This window comes from Mustela lutreola, chromosome 4, assembly GCF_030435805.1.
Source record: "Mustela lutreola isolate mMusLut2 chromosome 4, mMusLut2.pri, whole genome shotgun sequence".
Lineage (NCBI taxonomy): Eukaryota > Metazoa > Chordata > Mammalia > Carnivora > Mustelidae > Mustela > Mustela lutreola.
In genome coordinates this window covers 89050533-89077378 of record NC_081293.1, presented here as the reverse complement: position 1 = coordinate 89077378, position 26846 = coordinate 89050533, and the positions used below count along the sequence as shown (strand labels likewise).

Here is a 26846-nt window from a genome sequence, read left to right as displayed (position 1 = left end):
CCCCCACCCTTCTGAAAATTTTCTATTTGAAAAGTAACTTCTTTTTTATAACAAAGTAATACTGGATTTTTTTTTAAGTACTGTAAAGCATGGAAAGTCTAGAAAAATGAGACAATAATCACCCAAATATTCACCATCCAGATATAACCATAATTAAAATTTGGTGTTTATGCAACTTGAATGGGTTTGCTGCTTGGTGGGTCACAGAGAGAAACTACACCAGGTGTGTTGTCGCACAAAGAAAACGTCATTTGCAGCAAATAAGGAGATCCCGGGAAATAATAACTTCCAAAGCTGGGACCCCTGAGCAAGTGTGGATGGGCTCCTTTTCTCAGGGTAACGATGAGTATTTAAATACAGGAGCCTTGTCGTAGGACCTACTAGAGGCAGGGACGAGGTTGAGCATGCGCCCAGAGGAACCTTGCCTGCACATACATTGCATGTTATGTAAATAAGCTTGTGCCCCCCCTTGAGTGGAGATTTTAACGTTGTAAGGAGGTAGAGATAACTGGGTCACTCTACAGTCCATCTGCGCAGGCGTGAGTCTGGCTTTAAGCTCATACCGGTCACGGTGCTCTGGCCGACTGGAGCTCTTCCGCTGGACAATTGTTATTGCTTGAGGGGTGTACTTTGGGTTTCTATTATAGAATGTAGTGTCCATCATGGTTTCCTACCTCCCCCATCGGCTTAAAAGATAGGCTGTAAAAAAGAACTTAAGGAAAATGTCAGGCGAATGTGGATGGGTAGGTGCAGCGGGCAGTCAAAGTCAGGTCTTAGGGTCAGTCATGAGGGGTTTGGCAGCGGACAGTCTTTTTTCTCTCTCTGTCATTTGCTTTTTTTCATTGGGCTCAACATATGTGCACAATTCACATTGCTTTTCCCTTAATATTATATGATAGAGATTTCACATAACACTTATAAACATTGTACTTGATGGCTGGATAATACCATTCTTCCTCACCCATAATTTTTATTTTATCAATCTCTTAGTTGGTAAATTTCTCTATATTAAGATATATAATCAGGAGTGATTTTATAATATGTATTTCTTTATTATTATGCATATTATTTTTCCTTTGGATAGACTGCTGGAAACAATCGCTGAGTGAAAAGTATGAATATTTTTTAAATTTGTATGTCATGGTAATAAATCTCTCTCTGTAAAGTTTGTGCCAGCGCTTACTCCTATGATCAGAAAAAAAGGAATTAATTTATTTGATAACTATTGAGATATTGAATGCGCTTCATGAATATATTGGCCACTATATTTCTCTCTCTGCAAATTCTACATTCCCTTCTTTTGTCCAGCTGTGTAGTGGAGACTTATTTGATGTTTATGCTTTCCTTCCGTCCTTCCTTCCTTCCTTGTTTCTTTTCTTACTAACGATTCATCATTTCATATTTTTCTTGGAATTAGTCTTGAATATTAAGTTTATTGCTTGCTAAAGCACAATCTAGAATCATGTTTCTACTCTCTCCTGCAGTCGTATTACAGAAGGATTACACAATGTTCACTTGTAGCCTTCTCTCTGATGACAAATATATTAATATTTCCTTTTCTAGGCAGGCCCCAAATGCGGCAGCTTTTAACAGCAGCATACTGGATGCTTCTACTTGGACCTGTATATGGTTATCATAAGATAGGAAGTATAACAAATCCTGAAGCTAATATGAATACTTTAACTCCTTCATGAAGAACAAACATTAAGATAAAAAATTATTAATGTATCATCATTTTAGATCTAATTGGTGTGCTTGTCTACAACCAGTTCTGCATTGACTAAATCTGTGTTCGTGCCCCTGTTCCCTGGCATGGGCTAACCAGGTCTGGAAGTTGCTAATCTAAACTTTTAAAGATATGAGCCAAGTTGAGGCAGTGATATTTCCTTTCCTGGTGGTTTGAGCTACCATCTGATGGTGGTTTCCTGAAGAACAGTTCCACGAGTTCATATTGATAACCTCCACAGAGTATCTCTGCATTCTCCCTGAAGTACCTTCTAAAGTCATTTCTTTAATTTGTGAGCTGTTTCAATGTTTTTTCTTAGTTTAGTAAGCCAGACATGGTTTCTGTTGTTTATAAATGAAAGTATCTTAACATACAGAAATTTATACCAGAGGTGAAAAGAAATAGAGTGGAATGGAATGAGTGTTAGTCAAAAAAGGAGAGGAAAGAAGGAAAGAAAGAAAGGGAGGGAGGGAGAGACAGGAAGGAAGGAAGGGAGAAAAAGAAAAGAAAAGAAAGGGAGGGCACCTGGGTGGCTCAGTGGGTTAAAGCCTCTGCCTTCAGCTCAGGTTATGATCCCAAGGTCCTGGGATCGAGCCCCACATGGGCTCCCTGCTTGGCAGGGAGCCTGCTTCCTGCCCCACCGCCTGCCTCTCTGCCTACTTGTGATCTCTCTCTCTCTCTTAAATAAATAAATAAATAAATAAGAAAAAATGGGAAGGAAAGGAAGAAAGAAAAGAAAAAGGAAGAAAGGTGGAAAGGAAAGGAAAAGAAAGAAAAGGAAGAAAGAAAATGAAGGAAGGAAGAAAATGACCAGTTTCCACCATAATCTTCATTCCAGTGGGTTACTCCATACTCTTGCACACATTCTGCACCAGTGATGTCCTCACCCATGTCAAGGCTGTGTTAAGACTTTAAGAAGAATGAAACTGTCACAGTGTCTAATTAGTTTCTCCTGTTGTTCCTCTCCCAGTGGTAAGCAGCAGGCACCCCTAACCTCCTACATGGCTGACCTCACAGTCCGTGACTATATGTCATCATGTGGAATTTTCCCTCTTTCTCTCATATTCACACACATTCTCTTCCTTCCTGGTCTGGGTGCTTTGGGGTTCTTAATTATTCTATAAAGATAATGAGAATGATAAACATCTCCAGGGCACTTGTGGGTGCCAGGCACTGTTCTAGATACTTTATGTAAAGTCCTCAGAACAAGTCTGTGAAGAGATACTAGTATTGTTTTTATTTTACAGTTGAGGGACAAATGGGTTAAATAAGTTGTCTGGAGTTGCCCAGCTAAGAAAATAAAGAACTAGCTTTCAGTGCCATGTGGTTTGTCTCTAGAGTCTAGGCTCATAACCACTACTTTAAATGCATATGTACATCTATCGTGCACTTTGCATGGGTACCTGCATAATCCTGTGGTAAAGCCATGAGCTTTGGGGCTAAGCTTCCTTATGCTTTAATTCTTTCTTTCTTCCTAGCGTACAATCTCAGATAGATTGTGCAGCTTGCTGACACTCCCTTCTCTCCATTGTAAGTGGGTACAACCCCATCTCAAAGGCTTGTTGTAAGGATTAATAAAGCAGAACATATACACCATACTCTTTCTGCTGAAGATGACCAGCAAACAACATTTCCCCTCCTGCCTGTGTATCTGTGCAGGAGGTTTCATTTGGGTTCACTCTCTCTTCTTTGCATCTTTCCCTCTGGTCAAGAAGCTGACCTAGGTCCACAAGCTCCTTTGACATAGATTTCAGTTCAGTTCAGCCCTTTGAAATCTTAAGCAGAGATCATAAGGACAAGAGGGAGGTTGGATGATTCATTGCCCTCGTTTCCTCCATGTGGTCACCTTAGGTGGGCTGTCTCCTTCTCCATGTGGCCCTTTCTACCTATCTCATTCTGGGCCTGGTGACTGCTTTCTCCTACATCCCTTTAAGGTTGTCTAGTCATAGATCACTTGTTACCCACCATGGAGTCTTATACAATCCCCATGGCTTCCCTCAGTAGCTGACCATGGCCATACAATTATTTTTCCAAACATTTTGAGAATTAACCTGGGTGTAATTAATAATATCAGGAGGTATGATCACCCTACCTTGCCTTCCCCTGCCTTTGCATGCAACCTTCTTCTAAAATCTTCCTCAGGTGATCCTGATTTTCCCGCTACATTCTATCCCAGTACTTAGCTGAACAGAAGGTTGTGTAATTCAAAGTGCTATACTGCAGTGTAGGCATACAAACCGAGTGGTGACATCATGGTTGTGTTGTTTTCCTCTTCTCTTTTCAGAGCCAGATTATTTCCTACTGGGGTTACTCTTGTGAAGAGTATGATGTTGTGACCAAAGATGGTTATGTCCTCAGAATTTACCAGATTACTCATGGAAGAGGATGTCCCAGAACAAGTAGAATTTATTTTGTTATGGAAGGAGGAATGCCTACAGCAGAGATTCCTAGGGGTGCTTAGAGAAGCAGAGCAGACAAGCAGCTTTTGTTCTGAAATAAAAAACTCATCACCTCCAACAGTCTCGCTCCATTTCACTCGTAGAATCTTCTGGAGTTTTTCAAGCATTTAGATACACAGTTGGGTCAAACAACACAGGAGTTAGGGACACCACTACCCCCATTCCAAACAGCTGAAAACTCACGTGTAACTTTTGGCTCCCCCAAAACATAGCTACTAATAGCCTACTGTTGACCACAAGCCTCAACAATAACATAAATAGTCAATTAACACATACTTTGTCTGTTATGGGCATCATATACTGTATTCTTACAGTGAAGTGGGGTAGAGAAAAGGAAATGTTTAGAAAATCATGAGGAATAAAAAATACACTTATAGGACTGTACTGGATTTATCAAAAACTGTTAATCAAAATAAAGAGTCATATTGATATGAATACACTAATAGTAGGAGATTTTAACATGCCTCTCTCAGAAATAGACAGATCATCGAAGCAGAAAATCAGTAAAGAAACAAGAGCATTGAATGACACATTGGACCAGATGGACCTCATAGATATATACAGAACATTCCACCCTAAAACAACAGAATACTCATTCTTCTCAATTGCACATGGAACCTTCTCAAGAATAGACCACATACTGGGTCACAAATCAGGACTCAACTGATACCAAAAGACTGAGATTATTCCATGCATATTCTCAGATCACAATGCTTTGAAACTGGAGCTCAATCACAAGGAAAAGTTCCGAAGGAACTCAAACACCTGGAAGCTAAAGACCACCTTGCTTAAGAATGCTTGGATCAACCAGGAGATCAAAGAAGAACTGAAATAATTCATGGAAATCAATGAGAATGAAGACACTTCGGTCCAAAACCTATGGGATACAGCAAAGGCAGTCCTAAGGGGGAAATACATAGCCATCCAAACCTTCCTCAAAGAAACTGAAAATACCAGAACACAGCAACTGTCTCTACACCTTAAAGAACTGGAGAATCAACAACAAATCAAACCAACTCCACACATAAGAAGGGAAATAGCCAAGATTAGAGCTGAGATCAATGAGGAAGAAACCAGAGATACAGTAGAACATATCAATGAAACTAGAAGCTGGTTTTTTGAAAGAATCAATAAGATTGATAAACCATTGGCTACACTAATGCAAAAGAAAAGAGAGAAAGCACAAATTCATAAAAGTATGAATGAAAAGAGAGAGATCACAAGTAACACCAAGGAAGTAGAAACAATCATCAGAAGTTATTATTAACAGTTATATGCCAATAAGCTTAGCAACCTAGATGAAATGGATACATTCCTAGAAAACTATAAACTCCCAAAATTGAATGAGGAAGAAATTGACAACCTGAATAGACCGATATCTAGTAACGAGATTGAAGTGGTGATCAAAAACCTCCCAAAAAACAAGAGCCCAGGACCTGACGGATTCCCTGGGGAATTCTATCAAATTTCCAAAGAAGAAATAACACCTATTCTCCTGAAGCTGTTTCAAAAAATTGAAACAGAAGGAAAACTTCCAGACTCTTTCTATGAAGCCAGCATTACCCTGATCCCCAAACCAGGCAAAGACCCTACCAAAAAGGAGAATTTCAGACCATTATCACTGATGAATATGTATGCTAAGATTCTCAACAAGATCCTAGCAAACAGGATCCAACAGCACATTAAAAAGATTATCCACCATGACCAGGTGGGATTCATCCCTGGGCTACAAGATGGTTCAACATTCGCAAATCATTCAATGTGATACAACAAATTAATATAAGAAGAGAGAAGAACCACATGGTCCTCTCAATTGATGCAGAAAAATCATTTGAACAAAATCCAACATTCATTCCTGATTAAAACGCTTCAAAGTATAGGGATAGAGGGAACATTCCTGAACTTCATAAAGCCTATCTATGATGACCCACAGCAAATATCATCCCCAATGGGAAAAAGCTTGCAGCCTTCCTGTTGAGATCAGGAACAAGACAAGGATGCCCACTTTCACCACTCTTGTTCAACATAGTATTAGAGGTCCTAGCAACAGCAATCAGACAACAAAGGGAAATAAAAGGTACCCAAATTGGCAATGAAGAAGTCAAACTCTCTCTCTTGGCAGATGACATGATTCTTTATATGGAAAACCCAAAAGACTCCACCCCCAAACTACTAGAACTGATACAGCAATTCAGCTATGTGGCAGGATACAAACTCAATGTGCAGAAATCAGTGGCTTTCTTATACACTAACAATGAAAATACAGAAAGGGAAATTAGAGAATTGATTCCATTTACTAGAGCACCAAGAACCATAAGATACCTGGGAATAAGCCTAACCAAAGAGGTAAAGGATCGATACTCAAGGAATTACAAAACACTCATGAAAGAAATTGAAGAAGACACAAAAAGATGGAAGACCATTCCATGCTCTTGGATCGGAAGAATAAACATTGTTAAAATGTCTATACTGCCTAGAGCAATCTATACTTTTAATGCTATTCTGATCAAAATTCCACCGGTATTCTTCAAAGAGCTGGAGCAAATAATCCTAAAATTTGTATGGAATCAGAACCACTAAGGAAATGTTGAAAAACAAAAATAAAGCTGGGGGCATCACGTTACCTGATTTCAAGCTTTATTAAAAAGCTGTGATCACCAAGACAGCGTGGTACTGGCATAAAAACAGACACATAGACTAGTGGAACAGAGTAGAGAGCCCAGATATGGACCCTCAACTCTATGGTCAATTAATCTTTGACAAAACAGGAAAAAATGTACAGTGGAAAAAAGACAGTCTCTTCAATTAATGGTGCTGGGAAAACTGGACACCTATATGTAGAAGAATGAAACTTGACCATTCTCTTACACCGTACACAAAGATAAACTTAAAATGGATAAAAGACCTCAATGTGAGACAGGAATCCATCAGAATCCTAGAGGAGAACATAGGCAGCAATCTCTTCAATATCAACCACAGCAACTTCTTTCAAGATATGTCTCCAAAGGCAAAGGAAACAAAAGTGAAAATAAACTTTTGGGACTTCATCAAAATCAAAAGCTTCTGCACAGCAAAGGAAACAGTCAAGAAAACAAAGAGGCAACCCACGGAATGGGAGAAGATATTTGCAAATGACAGTACAGACCAAAGGTTGATATCCAGGATCTATAAAGAACTCCTCAAACTCAACACACACAAAACAGACAATCATATCAAAAAATGGGCAGAAGATATGAACGGACACTTCTCCCATGAAGACATACAAATGGCTATCAGACACATGAAAAAATGTTCATTATTACTAGCCCTCAGGGAGATTCAAATTAAAACCACATTGAGATGTCACCTTACACCAGTTAGAATGGCCAAAATTAGCAAGACAGGAAACAACATGTGTTGGACGGGATGTGGAGAAAGGGGAACCCTCTTCCACTGTTGGTGGGAATGCAAGTTGGTGCAGCCTCTTTGGAGAACAGTGTGGAGATTCCCCAAGAAATTAAAAATAGAACTTTCCTATGACCCTTCCATTGCACTCCTGGGTTTTTACTCCAAAGATACAGATGTCATGAAAAGAAGGCCATCTGTACCCCAATGTTTATAGCAGCAATGGCCACGGTCGCCTAACTGTGGAAAGAACCAAGACGTCCTTCAACAAACGAATGGATAAGGAATATATGGTCCATATACACTATAGAGTATTATGCCTCCATCAGAAAGGATGAATACCCAACTTTTGTAGCTACATGGACGGGACTGGAAGAGATTATGCTGAGTGAAATAAGTGAAGCAGAGAGAGTCAATTATCATATGGTTTCACTTATTTGTGGAGCATAACAAATATCATGGAGGACATGGGGAATTAGAGAGGTGAAGGGAGTTGGGGGAAACTGGAAGGGCAGGTGAATCATGAGAGACTATGGACTCTGAAAAACAATCTGAGGGGTTCAAAGTGGCGGGAGGTGGGAAGTTGGGGTACCAGTTGTTGGGTATTATAGAGGGCATGGATTGCATGGAGCACTGGGTGTGGTGAAAAAAAATAATGAATACTGTGATGCTGAAAATAAAAAAGAAAAAGCCACGTATACGTGGACCCATGTTGTTCAAAGGTTAACTGTATACTGTTTATTTAATATTTTTATACTCCATCACATTTTCCTTCCAAAAAAGCATGAAAGAAATCTTGGTCTTGTTCTGGATATACCCTTGTCAGGCTGACAAACCAGAACCCTAGGAGTCAACTTGACACTTTCTTCTTCATCACTTCCTATATGCAGTGAGTTGCCAAGATCTACCAATTTTACCTCCAATCTGTCTCTTATCTGAAAACTTCTTTCTGCTTCAGTATTCCTCAAGTCTAGGCTTGGACATGTTCACTGTCTTTTTCTTCAGCTATCCCAACAGCTTTGCAACTTACTTCATTTGTAATTAGTTCTCTTCTTAAGTCATTGGGACTTCATGTTTTAAGTAAATCTGACCCGATTTTTTAGAAGATTATATTTTATTTATGTATTTGAAAGACAGGGAGAAAGGTAGAGGGAGAAGCAGACTCCTCGCTGAGCTGGGAGCCCAGTGGGGTGCTCGATCCCGGGACCCTGGGATCATGCCCTGAGCCAAAGGCAGATGCTTAACTGACTGAGCCACCCAGGCGTCCTAAGTTGGGCCCAATTAGTGCTATACTTAAACTTGATTAATGAGTCAGTCCTAGCTCCCTACAACACAGACTGATCTCTGTAGAGAAAGGGGGAATTCATCTGGAAAGAACTCTTTGCTTTCTTCTCTCAAATCTTAGCTCATTTGATCCTTTGGAGTCTTGTATAATGTATCTTACCAGTATCAGAATGGTTTATCGTGTGAAGAGAAAAATCTAGATTCTAGATAACCCCATTACCTTTGAAAATAGTCATTGAGAACTTTGTCTGCCCAAACTTTTATTTTGGTTCACCAGGTAGCTGCTGAAATGCGTGAGCTGGACAGTTGACTCTACAGTGAGAAGATCCAGGGTGGGCTATGGCTTATGACTGCTCTTTAGCAATAACTGAGCAGAATTAATAACACTCCTTCTTTCCGTTTCCTCCAAAGGAAGACTGAATGAATGTAAAGTTTAGTTTCTTGTGTCTGGGTGACAGATGGCTCTCTGGGACTCTGGTGCAGCTGCCTGATCCCCAGGAACTGGTCTAGCCCAGGGGAGCTGAGGGGGTCCTGGGTACCAGCAGTTACAAACCCTTTGTAAAAGACAAGAACACCATTGTCACTTTCTCTTTTGTTTGTGTCTCAACACCACTTCTCGCCTTCTTCTTCATCAAGCTGTCCCAGTTCTACATTGTGAACAGGACTTTGCAATTACACTTTGCATAACATGTTCCTGAACACCTTGCCTTTTGCTGTTTAGCTTTCTGACAATGTGAATGAGACCATGTGGCATGTGTAAAATCGAGCCTAGTGCCTGTATCTCAGTCTATATTCAAAACTGCCACTTTTTAATGTTTCTGTTATTATTTTGAGAAAAATTTAGTTTGCTAGTCAGATGCTCCATGAGACAGCAAGCCTTATTGATATGAATAATGAAATGAATTATGAAATAATTGATATGAATAATGAAATAATGAAATGATTCATTATGCTGGACAGTCTTTTATGTATTTTTTAAAGATTTGTTTGTTTATTTTAGAGAGAGAGTGAGAGAGGAAAGTGCAGGGGGGAGCAGAGATGAATAGAAAGAATCCTGAAGCAGACACCCCTCCCCCCACTGAGTGCTGAGCCCAAAACAGGGCTCCATCCCAGGACCTTGAGATCATGACCTGAGCCAAAGGCAGACACTTAACTGACTGAGCCATCCAGGCGCCCCTAAGTATTTTAATTCTAATTTAATTCTTTCGACTACACTAGGAGATAGCATTGTTATCACTGCCCATTATACAGATAAATTAACTGAGGCACAAGGGGCTAACAACTTTGAGCAAGAACAGCCTGACTCCTGTGCCCACAGAACAACATAAAACAGTATATATAATCCAAATTTTACAAGGAGAAAAATAAGACAGAAGATGACAAATTACTTGCCCAAGTAAGTTGTTCACTGAGGACTCAAAGCCAGGTTTGCCGGGTGCCAAATGCCATTTCTTGCCCTCTGTTCTGCTAGAGGAAGTCAGGAAAGAGGATTCCCCTACAGACCCTGAGGCCATGGAGACATGAGAATCTTGTTGCCCGTGTGTGTTTCAACTCTGAGACGCGTCTTGTATTTGCAACATGGCTTAATCACATCTGCCACTAACTGGATATGCAATCTCCCGAACAACAGCCTGGCATTCCTTCTGGCAGATCACGGTTATGATGTGTGGATGGGGCATAGCTGGGGCAACACCTGGTCTAAGAAACACTTGAAATTCTCACCCAAATCTCAAGAATACTGGGCCTTCAGGTAAGGAGCTGCATTCTAATAAATAAAGGGTATACCTTGTTCATGGACACCAACACCCTTGGGTTTTCCCCTTTCTGTGCACACACACTCAGTGGAATCCATAAGAAGGAAACAAATGTTTCTTTCTCTACACATGCTCTGGAGAAATACCCTTATTCACTGCATTGTTGTTTGTTTTAAAAACCCCGCTTGCTGGTGTGTGTGTGTGTGTTTGTGTGTATGCAAAATATATATGCAAAAAGAAAAATCAAAACGCAGAGATGATTTTTAGGAAGGTTAATTCCAGGACTATCACTTGGCCACTGTGGACCCCAAGAAGCTTACATGGGGTGCTTGCTCAAGTAGAAATTGATGGAGAAATGGGACCAGGAACAAGGTTCTGGGTGCAAATTTTGAGGCCCAGGCATTTATGATAAGCCAAGAGTGAACCCTGGGTGAGTCTGCACAAGTGGTACCTCCAATGTTTTTTTGCTGAGGAGGAATAAACCATTGGCTGGCAGGGCTGAGACCTGGGCCTAGAGTCGGGGTCCTGGGGAAATAAAAAGAAAGCCTGAGGGCACAGAATGACAGAAGAGCAGAGTTGCCAGCAACAGCTCCGAGGGCATGGTCTGCTCTAAAAGCCACAGCAGCCAGGAACGACCATCCATCTTGGCCCAGGAGCTAAGAAGCATGCCTTACGGGCCACTAAAGCCATTGATGCCTTTCTCAGTATTTCCTCATTCCTCACCCCAGTGCCACCCTGTGACAACACAAGCACAGGTACCACGATCATTCCCTAGCTCAGCATTTTCCCAGCTACATCAGCAAAGCAGCTTATGTGATTGATAAATACACAGATCGCTGTGCCGCTCCCCTGGAAATTCTGATTCCGTCTGTCCGGGCTGATACCTGCAGATCTGCTTGCTTTAGTCTGCTTTTAAAATAAGCATCCCAGACACTGTTCTTTTCAAGGGGGTTTGGTAAATCTGCCATAGAATTTAATGAACTATGACAAGGCTTACAGGAAAATGCTCTCTGGGCCTTTGCAAAGCAGAATTTTCCAATTCTGGTCTTTTCACCATGTGACTCTTACAATCAAGAGGACATCCCCAAAACTTGCTGAGATACCAAAAGTTCTATATTGACTCTAGTCTTAAACTGACAAAAACTATGTCTCTATACCTGCAATCAACATGTCTAAATATTGCAGGCCTGACAATGGATGGTTTCTTTTTCCAGTTTTGTTGTTCTTTCTCTTTGGCAGCATGGATGAGATGGCTGGCTGTGACCTTCCAGCCACAATTGATTTTATCATAGAGAAAACTGGACAAGAGCGACTCTATTATGTGGGCCACTCACAAGGTACCACCATCAGTATGTTCGGGGCAGGTGGGATCTGAGAGTGTCAGAGAACCTTCAAGATTCATGAAAGGATTCAAGACTTCTTTCCTCTGTGCAGTCTCAAACTTGAGGACTTGGCCTGGGAAACCATTTCCTCTGACTGGTTTCTGAAGAGTAAATAAAGTGAGGAGGACACCAGGGATTTATGCTGCCCCAGAACTGAACTTGGAAACGGAAAGATAAGCCTGAGGGAGAGGGACTTATTCACGTATGTATATACCACACACGGTTGCTGGACACTGGTTTAGACACAGGGAAAGCCAAGATAAAAATGATACAGTCTTTCCCTTAAAGAGCTTTCAATTGAATGAGGACACCAAAAAGAAATCAGAGAACTAAAAACTGTGGAAATCATATGCCATAATTATTGTTTCTTTTTGTTCCCAGAGGCCCTGGGATAGGCTAGAGGTTGATGGGGCCATGTTGACAACGGCATGAGGCACTTCGCCCCCTGCCCTGCTCCCCATGTAGCTAGACACCTCAACAATAATAATAGCATCTCCAGCAGGCTCTTTTCTACATCTGAATCCTGACCAGGTTTCTGGTGTAAAGTAGGTCTTTGGATGCTGTGCATCTTACATACTATACCTCATGGCAACCTAGAAACATTTAAGACCATTATCCTCCATGTTTTACAAATGGCTGAATTTGGAAATCCTTCCCAGTGGCAAGGATGCCAAAGTATACCTTCCGTTTTATATATATGTGATTCAAAAGAATCATCCTGTGAGGATTCTGTTTTCCACATTTACAGTTTGAGCAAACTAAGACGTGCCATGGCTAGTGAATGGGAAGCCAAAATTGTGGGCCAAGTATTTTCTGATACCAAAGATTATGGTCAAGGTAGAATGGCCCTTGGGGTCTACCTGGCCATGCCCCCCACAGTGGATGTTTGAACCCTTTCTGCAGCACTATGAGTAGACTTAAATTCTCCAGAGACAGGAAAGTCACTGCATTTTGAACTACCCAATTTTCTTCTTGAGAAGTTTAGGAGAGTTTTCCTTAACAGTGGTAGTTATCTTGAGTTGTTTTTGTAGTGGCTGTTGTTGCTTTTAACATGCCTCCTTTTGCTCTCATTTATGGTGAATGAAGAATTGTTTTAAATCTATAGACTCGTGTGTTCTTCCCCTTCAGCCTTCATAGCATTCTCTACCAATCCAGAGCTGGATAAAAGGATTAAGATATTTTTTGCATTGGTTCCAGTCATCACAGTAAAATACACCCAAAGTCCTATGAAAAATTCAAAACTCTTTCCAGAGAAGTAGTCAAGGTATGTGACTCCTCCAAGTTTAAATCTGTAGTTACTAAAACTAGTTCTATTTTCACTGATTTCAAGAGAAGAAAACCTTAGACAAAATGGCATTTTACAAGCTTCTGATACTATCATAGATGTAAGATGTCTACATAGATCTGTTGAAAACGTGATTTTACCGACAGGGTTCAGGGAGCTGACACCAATACCATCCTACCCTATTGTCTAAATCTACATCAGGGATTTCTATCCCATGTCGTTTCTCACTCACAGAAGGAGCCAATGTTGAGGTGATTAACTGATTTGTTTAATCTCGTGGGTTAAATTTCTTTCTAGTGGCCCTTGGGCTTTTAGGAGCAATATGGGGTAGGATTGAAAACACAGCATGGCGGTCGGTGGAATGTGGTTGGGTCCTAGATGGCTAGGTAACTTTGGTCAAGACCTTATGAGTTTTGTGAATCATGTTCTTCACCCATAAAGATAGGATCTATTTTTTAAGATTTTATTTATTTGACAGACAGAGATCATAAGTAGGCAGAGAGGCAGGCAGAGGGAGGAGGAAGCAGGCTCCCTAGAGGGACCCCAAAGTGGGGCTCAATCCTAGGACCCTGATATCATGACCTGAGCAGAAGACAGAGGCTTTAACCCACTGAGCCACCCAGGGGCCCCAAAGAGGGAATATTAATAGTTCCTACTCCTCAAGCTGCTGTGGGGATTTAGTTCAGACTTGTGAATCCCTTAGAACCTGGTCTGGCACATTATAAAAATTTAATAAATGTCAGTTACTCATTGCTATCAGGATTTGCCTAGAACCTACTTTCTTCCCACCTGAAAAATCTAACCTTTTAAAAATATATATTTATTTATTTGAGAGAGAGAGCATGAGCAGGAGGGGCAGAAGGAGAGGGAGAGAGAATCTGAAGCAGACTCCCCACTGAACATGGAGCCTGATGTGGGGATAGATATCCCAACCCTGTAATCACCACCTGAGCTGAATCAAGAGTTACCCAGCTGCATCACCCAGGTGTCCCACTGAAAGCCCAACCTTATTCAACTGCCCATGCTTCATAGACTTTCAGTCTGTTGACTCCTCAAAATCTGGGCAATATCCTGAACTCCAAATTCCCTCTGTGCACTGACAGATAACGAATCTGATCAGTTACTCTGTTGAAATGAATTGGTTTAGTGTGTTTTCCTCTAACAGATTAATATGGGCTTCTCCCATGGCAGACTGAAAGTGATTGCTGCATTCAGTGATTTCAGTTAAAGCGGATGGAAGGGAGAGCATTTTTGTAGAAGCCAGGGATTCAGGCTTGTGAGAAATAAGTAAATTAGCCCATGGTGATTCAGTTCCATACCTATAAAACCCAGAAAGATGCAAATAAATAAAAAGATACCCTGTGTTCACGGACTGGAAGGATTAATATCACTAATGTGCCCATATAAACCAGAGAGAATTGCAGATTCAGTGCTATCCCTATCAAAATTCCAATAGCAATTTTCACAGAACTGGAAAATACGATCCTAAAATTTGTATGGAAATACAAAGGCCCCAAATAGCCCAACCAGTCTTGTGAAAGCAGAGCAAAAGGGGAGGCATCCCACTTCCCGATTTCAAACTCTCTTGCAAAACTATAGTCATCAAAACAGTATTGTACTAACATAAAAACAGGTGCATAGACCAGTGGGATAGAATAGGGAACCAGAAATAAACCCACACTTCTGGTCTACTGATCTCTGACAAGGGTACTATGAACACACAATGGTGAAAAAACCAATCCCTTCAATACATGGCATTGGGGTACCTGGACAGCCACATGCAAAAGAATGAGGGGCGCCTGGGTGGCTTAGTCAGTTAAGCATCTGCCTTCGGCTCAGGTCATGATCCCAGGACCCTGGCATTGAGTCCTGTGTCCAGCTCCCTGCTTAGCAGGGAGTCTGCTTCCTCTGCCTGCCACTCCCTCTGCTTGTGCTCTCTCTCTTTTGTCAAATAAAATCCTTTAAAAAGAATCAAATGGAACCCCTATGTTACACCACTCACAAAAATTAACTCAAAGTAGATTGAAGACTTACACTGAATATCTGAAACCACAAAACTCCTATAAAACAAGCATAGAGAGGGGCACCTGGGTGGATCAGTGGGTTAAGCCAGGTCATGATCCCAGGGTCCTGGGATTGAGCCCCACATCAGGCTCTCTGCTCAGCAGGGATCCTGCTTCCCCCTCTCTCTCTCTGCCTGCCTCTTTGCCTACCTAAGATCTCTTTCTCTCTCTGTCAAATAAATAAATAAAATCTTTATTAAAAAAAAAAAAGCATAGGGAAAAGCCTCCTTGACATTGGTCTTGATGATGATTTTTCTGGATAAAACACCAAGAGAACTGGCAATATCAGCAAATGGGACTAACTAAAAAGCTTCAACAACAAAGTAGTGATTAATATATTGAAAATGCAGCCTACAGAATGGGAGAAATTTTTTGCAAACCATGTATCTGATCAGGGGTTAATTACAAAAATACATAAAATGGTCATACAATTCAATAGCCCAAAAAGTGGGTAATCCTATTAAATAGGGCAAAGGACAAGAATTCACATTTTTCCGAAGAAGATATGCAAATGACCAACAGACACATGGAAAGATGCGCAACCTCACTCATCATCAGGGAGACGGAAACCAAAACCACAATGGAGCATTGCCTCATAATCGTTAGATGGGTTTTACCAAAAAGACAAGAAATAAATGTTGGCAAGGATGTTGAGAAAAGCGAACCCTTGTATGCTACTGGTGAAAATATAAATTACTATAGCTCTTCTGGAAAATAGTAAAGACTAATTAAAATGGGAAAATTTTAAAGAACACCAAAAAGTCAAAAGAGAATAAGGAAACCAGATGAAACTCGTGGGCACAACACTAAGTGAAATGAGCCAGAAAGAGAATGACAAATACTGTACTGAATCACTTATATGTAGAATCTAATATTAAAAAACCAATTTCATAGAAAAGGGGAATAGAATGGTGGTTAGTAGGGGCTGGAGGAGGGGGAAATGGGGAAATGTAGGTCAAAGCATACAAACTTCCATTTATAAGACACTTACTGTCTTATGATATCAATTATTCCTCAGTAAAGTTGAAAATGAATGAAGGAATTAAAAAAAGGGTAAGATTTGTCAAATTTTTTTGGAGATTGAGACAATATATGTTTAAGCATCGTATCTGGCTTATAGCAGGTGCTCAGTAAGAATTGTCTAGTATTATTATTTTATTTTAGATTCAAAACCTCAGCACTTGGTGCTTCAGATCTCCTAATTACCAACTGCTTATCCTCTCTACCTCTTCCACCCTTGTTTAACCCCTGAGCATTTCTGTTTTCTTGCCCTTCTATCTCTTTTCTGACCTACAGCTTGCTTTGACCCTTTCCTCTTTGCATGTTATCTATAGTAGTAAGGATTGTTAGTATTGTCTTCCTTTCTCCCATCCTTTCTCTATTTCTTTTTTTCTTCCTCTCTTTAGAGGCAGAGGGAGAGAAAGAGTCCAAAGCAGGCTCCACACTCAGCACAGAGCCCAAGGTGGGCCTCGATCTCACAATGCTGAGATCATGACCTGAGCCAAAATCAAGAGTCGGACACTTAACCGACTGAGCCAACAAAGGACCCGTCTTCATTTCTAAAAGAAGAACCTGTGGTGCAAAAAGGCTAAGCACCCTGTCCCAAATGACCCAGTGAATGGGTGGTGGAACCAGAACCTGAACCCAGATCTGACCAGGCCATCTATGGTCGATGTTCTTTCTTCTACATAGTCATTTCCCCTTCTTTCCAATGCCAACCTGAAAAAGTCAGTTCTGGATCCTTACACAGCCATGCACATGGTGCCCAGTTCAGCAGGCCACTGAGAGCTGCATCTGGCCCATGTTCTGCTTGACAAACCATGTGACCTGGCATGGGGCCCTGTACCTAGAAGGAACTCCTTAAATTCACAACTAGAACTAGATGCTAAATTCGCAATTAGAACTAGATGCTGCTACATGACAAGTACGCCCCCTCCAGAACCAACTTGGAATTATAGTCTACAGGTCACATTGGCTACACTTTAGGAATAGGCGCTGCAAGGTTGGATGGCCTGCATTGCTATCCTTCCTCTTTCGGTCAGGGTGAAGGAGCAGTTGTCTGGCTTCAGCTCAAGTAATGATCTCAGGGTCCTAGGATCGAGCTATCAGGCTCTGCACTCAACAGGGAATCTGCTTGTTTCCCTCCCTCTTCCTCTGCCCCTCCCGCCGCTCTCTTTCTCTCTCAAATAAACATAAAGTCTTTTTTTTAGAATATTTTCATCTTTGTATCTAATTTAAGATTATAAAACAAGTTATTGTGAAACAAAGGCAAGATTCATCTTCTATGCACAGGAATTAGATATGAATCTGTGTTCTAATTTGAAGGGATTCCTAAAGTTCAGAAGGTAAATTCAACTCACTGGCAACATTGCCTGAAATTCCATTAGTAGAGTTTGATTTGGGGGAGGGGGGGTTAAGCTTTGCCTCTGGAAGAGTTCACTGAAAGATTCTGGAACAATCATTCACTAATTATAATAGCAGTTATTGTTTGAGGAGTGTTTACTAGATTATAGAAACTGCAGAAGCCTCCTTTTTTTTAAAGATTGTATTTATTTATTTGACAGAGAGAGAAATCACAAGTAGGCAAAGAGGCAGGCGGGGGTGGGGGGGGGGAGCAGGCTTCCTACTGAGTAGAGAGCCCGATGTGGGGCTTGATCCCGGAACCCTGAGATCATGACCTGAGCTGAAGGCAGAGGCTTAACCCACTGAGCCACCCAGGTGCCCCCAGAAGCCTCCTTTTAAGCATGACCTATTATCTTCACAACATACTGCATGTTAATTTTTCATGTTGAGAAACTTCTGGATAATTGAAATTCAATACTTCCTTAAGGTATAAGAAACAGAGTCCAAAATTGAACCAAGGTATCCCCAACTCCAAAGACTTACCAGTTCCCCACAGGGATTGGTTTCACAAGGGGCATTCTCAAAACACCCCAAGTAGAGGATCTTGGGAAAAGGCATCAAGTAGAAAGTTGGGAAGACCACCAGGGTGGGTTGGGAGAACCAAAGACAAAATTTAACAGAGCTCTCCCTTTCAATGAGGACTAGTATAGTGCAGATACCACCGCTGTCCAGCCCTTGTCTGTTCCTTTACACTCTTGACATCCACATCCATGAAATCTGATGATGTCTTATACTCATCCTGCAGGCACTATTTGGTGACAAGATGTTCTACCCTCATATGTTTTTTGACCAATTCATTGCCACCAAGGTGTGCAACCAGAAGCTATTTCGTCATATTTGCAGCAACTTCCTGTTTACTTTGAGTGGATTTGACCCGAAAAACTTAAACATGGTATGTGTAAGTAGTCAGAGCCAAAAAAACAATTTTTTTTGTTGCACAGAGGTGAGGAGAAATTGTATTGAGTCATGTGGAGACCACATTTCAAGACCTTTCTTTCTTTCTTTCTTGTCTTCTGAATTGAAGATGCATGGTGGTGGTTTCCAACCAAAGCTGGGGAGTCCACCTGCTTTAGTAAGAGAATCTGAGGAGAAGGCTTGGCCACTAAACATTCTCACCAACTCTTACTATTGGCCAACATGCTGCCCTTGGAAAGTCCTTCACTTACATGAAGGCTATATGATTTTGAAATTTATCTTGCTATGCCTAAACACTACCCCACACCTACCAAAGTAGAATCTCAGGGAGTAAGCTCAGGCATCTGCTTTTGAACCAGTCTTCCTCTTTCATAGGTGACTTGGAAATAGTCATTTTGTGAACCACTTACTTCTTTAATCCAAAGAGGTTAAGGGGCGGCTTTCCAATGTTAAGCATAGATTCACTGTTCAAGGGACACTGAGAGGGATAAGCTGGGTTACTGGTGAGTTCTCTCCAGATGAAATCCTTTTCTTCCTCGGTCCCCACTAGCTGAGCCAAAGAGTCAGCTACTTTGCACTGTGTATTGTTTACTCCCCAGCCAGAGAGGAAGTATCTTTGAAACCAGAGGCAGGACAAAGCTGGAAATGGTCTTTGACTATCTCCCAGACTTCTGCCCAGAGCCTAGTCTCCCTCTGTTAGTGGAAGGCACTGATAACACCTCTCTTGCTTTCAAGCAAGACTTATAAAGGGCGGTTTATGGAAAGCGTGCCTTAGTCACTGGCTTTCCACATTCCCCCCCCTACGTTATTCTCAGTTTACTGAAGGGAACTGTGCTTGTTTATCACTTCAATGGAGGCATATCATGTAGGCAGAGCTGAGTAAGAGGACCTTTATGCATACCCAATTGAGATCATTTCAGAAGTACCTTCAAGGCATGGCCTAAGAGCTTGCTAAAGAAAGACTTCACAGAATAACTCCCATGGAGGGCCTTCGTTGTACACTTTTACAGTCAGATTGGCCCATATTTTTTTTCACTGTTGGGGACCATCCAATGGAATATTACAGTCTCTACAAGAATGTTTTAGTGGATAGGCAGGGACTCATAAGTAAGAGTTTGTGGAACTTCGAAAAACTTCACAAGTCCAGAACTCACCCCTAGAAGTTTTAATATTGATTCAATAGGTTTGGGTAATTCATGAGGGGTTGTGTTTTTTTAAAAGCTCCTTGATGCTTCTAGTAGGCTTACTTTGGTGGAAATATGTAACTCTTGTATATGCAAAAAAATATGCAATGGAGAATACGAAAAAAAATTTTTTTAATCCAGAAAAATATCTAAATGTTAATGGAAGCTAAAACACTGGTTGCCTTATGTACCACATATGGTGGGTTATGTCCCACAAACTTTCAGAGAGCCCTATAGAATATTGACCACGTTGTTAAAATCAGAAAGCAAACATTCAGATCGCTTGCCAATGCCTCATGATAAACAGCTCTCTGGGAATGTCTTTTGGGACTCAACTCAGAGTGAGGAGGTCACTGTGGCTTTTACCCCTTGACCCCCTGGACTGTCGGACCTGTCTGAGGTGAGGCTGGAGAGAACATGTGTTAGTGCCTTCGACCCTGCAGAATGGCCTCTGGACTTTCGGAAGGCTGCACAGGGCAGACTAGAGCCAAGGGAGGAGAAAGTTCTTCAAGAGGGTATGGTACATGTTTATTCCTGACAGAGAGAATATTCATGTTTATCTGTGGTGTGGTCACATGAGTAGCCTCTAGATGAGGAAAAATTCTCTCCTTTGCAGAGTCGCTTGGATGTTTACTTGGCACAGAGCTCCGCGGGCACGTCTGTTCAGAATATGCTGCACTGGGCCTAGGTAAAAGCTTTCTATTCCTGAGATGAGGTCCACGTAGGTCTCAGAGACCCCTGAGAAGTGGTCTCACAGAGCCCACTGTGGGGTTGTGCAGTGACTTCCTGTTCTCTCTTCTGTTCATGTCCTCAATAGTGTCTGGTGTACAGGCCTAGTTCTCACAGATTCTGACTGAACTGTGATTGTTGGATCCCTCCAAACTGCCTTTTCTGGGAAAGCTTGTATTTCCTCTTTTGGAAAATTGTCAGTTCTAACAGAACTTTATTCAGCATGATACGGGCTATTTCAGAAAGATCTGCTCAGCTTCCTATTGGCATGTGGGCCATTTCAGAGCATGGAAATCATGCTTCGTTCTGAGCAAATTAAATGTTAGAGAGGGACTAAACTAGATTAGTGGTTTCTGGTTTTACCCTCAGTTTCAATTTTTTTTTTAAAGTGTTCTACTTATCCTATTATCCAATATTCAGCAAGTGCAGAGACAAGTCAAATTCAATTGGTAGAGCTTTCTGAGCCACATATGTATGAACATGTGTGTGTATGAGGGGGGAAAGGGAGGAGTAGATAAAGGTCTTCCCAGAGTTTTAATATATCTGAGATGCCTAGGAATCTTTAACCTCCACCCAAATAAATTTTTTCAGTGGTTTGAGGTTGAGAAGCACTGCTCTAGATAGCCTGAAATACTAGTTGATGATTTCTGAACTCCTCTGAAGAGTTCTACCCCCCAGGAGCTAAGCCTTCAAGTTCCTGCAGGAAAAAGGCCACAGGGCCTCCTCCTGGTGAGGAGACGGTTGGAGCCTGTGATGGGCATGGCCTTCCAGGTGACGTGACCTCAATTTCACATTTACTGAGCACTTACTATGTGTTCCTGCTACTCACACGTGTGATTTCATTCAGTCTCACTGAATTCTTAATAACGGCCTTTCCATGGAGGTGTTGGGACCCCCATTCTACAGATGTCCTCACCAGTCCCTTACGCATCTCCCAGCTGACTGCTCTTCAGAAGGTCTCTTCTCCTGTGACAGAAAATCCTCTTCAGGACAGGCATAAGTCAGGACAATGTGGGGAGGGGATGAGATAAATCACATGGCTCTAAGTTAACTCAGACAGCCAAGGCAGGGGTGATGAGGCTGATGCTGATGGTGGTAATTAGGTGTCACCCACTTCATATGCATTATCCTATTTATTTTATCTTGTTGTGTTACCCTATTTAATCTTCACAACTAAAAAGAAAAAAAAAATCTCCACAGCCCATGAGGAGGATGTTGTCATTTCCATTACACAGATGAGCATTGGGGAAGATGACCTAAGTAGCCCACAATAGTGCCTCCCATTGTCAAAACCCTGCAAAATTCCAACAGCAGCAGACTACTGCATCTGTCCTTATACATCATGATGGGACTAATTTTAAACTAAAAATCAGGATTAAATCAGTGAGAGTGGGAAAAAAAATCAGAGAGTCAAGTTAAGGAAAAAAAAAACCTTGGATTAGCCTGAGAAACATTTCATGAAGCCCTTGAGACAAATGTGAATGTTACCTGCTTCCTGGCAAACCACAGAACAAAGAACCTTTAGGTGTAGAGGATTATGAATATTTCTATTCTAATAGCCAAAGTCTAAACATTAAAATGCAAATATGGGCACGTGTGGTGTCTCAGACCTGGAGGCTGTGGCCACAGGAACAGATGACATGGGAGACACAGGCTGCCTGGCTCTGCCGATGGGGGACAGCAACACTGTACCTCAAACAGAAAGCGCTGAGGAGACTCCGAGTGAACGAACATTCCTTGCCTTGGTGACAAAAATGTTTAAGAATAAGGAATATGGTCCTAATATCCTAGACCGCCTGCCTAGGATAACGTACAAAGCTGTTTGTACATGAAAACAGTCACTTTTCAATGTAGGAGATGTCCAGCTGGTGCCTTTTTAAAAAATATATTAAAATTCCTGAAGCTAAGATATTTAAGAATCATCCCACCCAGCATCCTTGTAAACATTTCATAGGCATTAGAACATTTAAGGACATTGCTGCCTGAGGGTTTTCATTCGAGAAGTATGGGGGAAGGGATTGAAAAACAGTCAGTTCTATGAATTAGTATATCAACATTTATCATATGATCGAATTTATTCCTCTTTACTGGGTTTTAGCTCTTGTGCCAAAACAGTGGGATGTGATGTCATCGTCTTTGTATATTTTCTGTTTATTGTCTTTCAATGTGTGCTATCTTCTTATATCACGGAAATGCATTTTTATTTTTATTTTATTATAGGCTGCTAATTCTGGTCTGTTCCAAGCTTTTGATTGGGGAAATGCTGATCAGAACATGAGGCACTTCCACCAGGTACAGAGATGGCAATAATCATCAGGGGCACCTGCTTGCAAACTAATAAAGTAGTATTCATTTGTTAAACACCAACACTACCCCAGATGTTGTATATCAGTCAGATGCTACTTCTTGGTTTCCTGCCAAGTTTCACATCATGACTGTGATCCTCATGAGGACTCTGCAAGGTAAATATGATTGTCCTCATTATGCAGAGGCTCAAAGAGGTTACGTAAATTGCCAAAATTATTTAGCTAGTAATGGACCTGACTATGACCCAGGGTTCCTGGATTTTGTATCCATTCTTCTTCCACTGCACTTCTTCCTTCTCAAAAAATAGAAACTCTCAGCGTTTTGGGACAGTTCTTTGGGATGCCATGTATGACTCATAAAACAACAACAACAACAACAACAGTATTTGGATCACTAAAGATACACCAGACAGAACTATCACTCTAAGGAAGAAGTGCTGTTATCTGTCAGAGATACAGTGAGTCAAGATATTTCCTAACACAATCTCTGAAAACGTTTGGGGCCAAAGTTCTATATTAAATGGCACTAGGCTATGTTCTATTTGTTGTTATTTTTCCAGCATTTATAAGGAAATCTGTATATGATTTTGGCCTCATGCTAATAGACTGAGCTCAAATTAAACAAGTAGTCATCAAAAACACATGAGTTCCTCAAATAAGGAATACGAAAAAAATTGGAATTTTTTTAAAAAGCAAATTTTCAGTGCTACTCAAACTGCAGTATTGAAATTGCATAATTTTGGCTGGTGTAAAAAATCCAGTTTTCCTCCCGAACTTCTATAGTTTTCTCCTAAACTGCTGGCCACCCACAGACTCATCTACTATGTCCCAAGTGCCGTTTACTCTTGTAACTGATTGACTCCTCGTCCTTGCAGGAGTAGAGAGTTGCTCAAAGGAAAGTGTCTTGGTTGATAAATGTATCTATGGCCTCAGATATCAATTTGGTTGAGAACTGAGTCACAAGGCTTAACTCTACCAGTGTGCTCACAGATCCTTAGAATACTGGGTGGGGAGAGGGGGTAGTTCAAGTTCATTTACAATCTTTTGCTTGGGACCTTGGAGGGAATGAATAATGGAAAATCCCAAACTGAGGGTAGATGAAATCAAGTGTACAAAGCAATAGCTTTTGTCACAAGTATAAGTAATAGCCCTAAATTAGGCAGGTGTGATTATCAATGTAATCACCAATCCTTTATTACCACGAGAGTAAAAAAAGAATTTCTTGGCCCAAAGCCAGCACGTCTTATTTGCATCCTGATTTTCACATTCAAGTTTCCTTTGCCATCTTCTGGGGTCCCTTTCGTCCTTCCTAGGGTCCTAAATCATTGCAGAGACCCAGTCTGTTGCCATATACTTGCTAGCACATGCTGCTCCCTCTGGGTTATGCTCTCGCCTCCTTGCATCCGGGTCGTTGTGCACTGTATGATCCCACTAAGAAACGCACAGAGTCAGGGGAAGCACGTCTCTTCTCGCCTCTGCTGTTCTTTGCCTTTGGGCACTGCGTCAGTTCCCCTGAGCCCTTCTGCTCCCCTGAGCCCTTCTGCTGGCAGCCGACCTGCACTCACTTGCTTGCCGACCTTTCTCAGTCCCTGTTGCAGCTACACCTTCTCACTGACCACTTTCTTCTAAGCCCAAGGCCACAGTAAGGCGTACATGGAAACAGTAAGATATTTAGCGATGCAAAGACCCAGACACCAACACATGGACTGCCAGTGACTTCTGTAATGACTAAATCCATGCTCTCTGCCTGAATACCGCCCTGCTCAGGGAATTCTGGGTGCACATTCGCCGAATTAGGGACAGCCCCCCATGTGCATTTCTCATCTAGGAAACCTCTCCCAGACAAGGTTACAAGTTCCTAAGGATCTGTACCTTTGTCTGTATGACCTTTTCTTCCTACTGTTGCTGCCAAAATTAATGATGGTGAATTTTCTTTTTTAAAGATGTATTTATTTATTTTTAGAGAAAGAGAGAGAGCATGAGTGGGAGAGGTGGAGACAGAGGGAGAGAATCTCAAGCAGGCTCTGCTCCCAGCATGGAGCCTCGTGCAGGGCCTTGATCTCAAGATCTCAAGTTGACCACCTGAGCCAAAACCAAGAGTTGGAGGCTTAAACAGAAGACAACTCTATTTTTTTTAAAGATTTTATTTAATTATTTGACAGACAGAGATCACAAGTAGGCAGAGAGACAGGCAGAGAGAGAGGAGGAAGCAGGCTTCCGCTGAGCAGAGAGCCCGATGCGGGGCTCAATCCCAGGACCCTGGGATCATGAGCCAAAGACAGAGGCTTTAGCCCACTGAGCCACCCAGGTGCCCCAAGACAACTCTATTTTAAGTTTAAAAAATACAAAAGCAGTATGCTTTACTGAGTTAAGAAGTGTGGTGGGAAATTCACAATAGGTAGAAACTTAAACACTGTCCTCCAGGCTCTCCTGCTCCCTCAGTACCTCTCTCTCTCTCTCTCCCACTTCTGCTTGTGTATGCCCTTTCCCTTCTTAAGCTATTTTTAAAAGTAGTAGTGAAATGGTGCCTGGTGGTACTTAGCTCATAGCATTCTTCCAACCACAAACCCAAAGAAAAAGCCAGTATTTTTCTCAGTTACTCTAGCCGAAAGGTTCAGAGAGAGCTCTGGCTTGGTTTTTAGCCAAGTACCTGTCTCTCATCCAGTCACGGAGGCCAGAAGGATGAAGGATGGTTAGGACAGGCCTGGTCATCTTGGACCACTGATAAACTGGATGATGGAATTTGTCAGATCCACGTGAGAAACACTGTATGTCCAGAGAAAAGGGGCAAGAGATTAATACCACAGCCACTCTTCTCTGGAACAGGCTGTCTCCTTCTTAACTTTGTATTTCAGATGTTTTCTTTTGTTGGTCTCAGTGCTCCCCCAAGAGCATGCTCAAGTGTCAGTAACTCCTTGTCCAGATTTCTGTGTATGAGAAGAAGTATTTACATGTATCCAGTACATAAACACATCTATTTTGTTGGAAAAGGACATAGTACCCATGCAAGTGTTACTAGAAAGATGGCCCCCATAGAAATAAGGGCCCCCTTCCCCTAGAATTCTTTCCTGTTTTCCTCCAAGTGCAAATCAGGAATAAAATGGTTGTGGGTTTTTTTTTTTTATTTATTTGACAGACATATCATAAGTAGGCAGAGAGGCAGGCAGAGAGAGAGAGAGGAGGAAGCAGGCTCCCTGCTGAGCAGAGAGACTGATGCAGGGCTCAATCCCAGGACCCTGATATCAGGACCTGAGCCAAAGGCAGAAGCTTTACCAACTGAGCCACCCAGGCACCCCAGTTATGGGTTTTTTGATCATTGTTGTTCATTTGCTCACAATTGAACTTACTGCACAAAAGTGTTTTTAAGTACTTTGAACATTTTAATGTTTATAGATCACTAAGTGTATTCTAACTGCACACTTGGAGCATTTGAAGAACTTGCTTAACAATTAATAGTTAGGGCACCTCGGTGGCTTGGTGGGTTAAGTCTCTGCCTTTGGCCCAGGTCCATGATCTCAGGGTCCTGGGATCGAGCCCCACATCGGGCTCTCTGCTCAGCAGGGAGCCTGTTTCCTCTTCTCTCTCTGCCTGCTGCTCTGCCTACTGTGATCTCTCTCCCTCTGTTAAATAAATATAATCTTTCAAAAAACCAATTAGTAGTTAATGCTACTTTATTAGGTGGTTTTCTGTAAAAACTTCTTTTTTCTCTATCTATCTCTTTACTTGTAACTAGCTTACACCTTCCTTATATGACGTCACAAAGATGGAGTACCAACGGCTGTGTGGAGTGGAGGACATGACTGTGTGGCTGACCTCAAAGATGTTGAGAATTTACTCCCTAAGATTACCAGGCTTATTTACTACAAGTTGATCCCACACTACAATCATGTGGATTTTTACTTCGGACAGGATGCGCCCAAGGAAATTTACCAAGACCCTATTAGACTGATGGACGAATGTTTGGAAAAGTAA

At 41.6% G+C, this 26846-nt stretch overlaps 1 pseudogene; it reads left to right on the top strand.

Moving 5' to 3' along the window:
* The first annotated feature begins 1574 nt into the window (after positions 1-1574).
* On the top strand, positions 1575-26846 carry LOC131830148 (lipase member K-like; annotated as a pseudogene).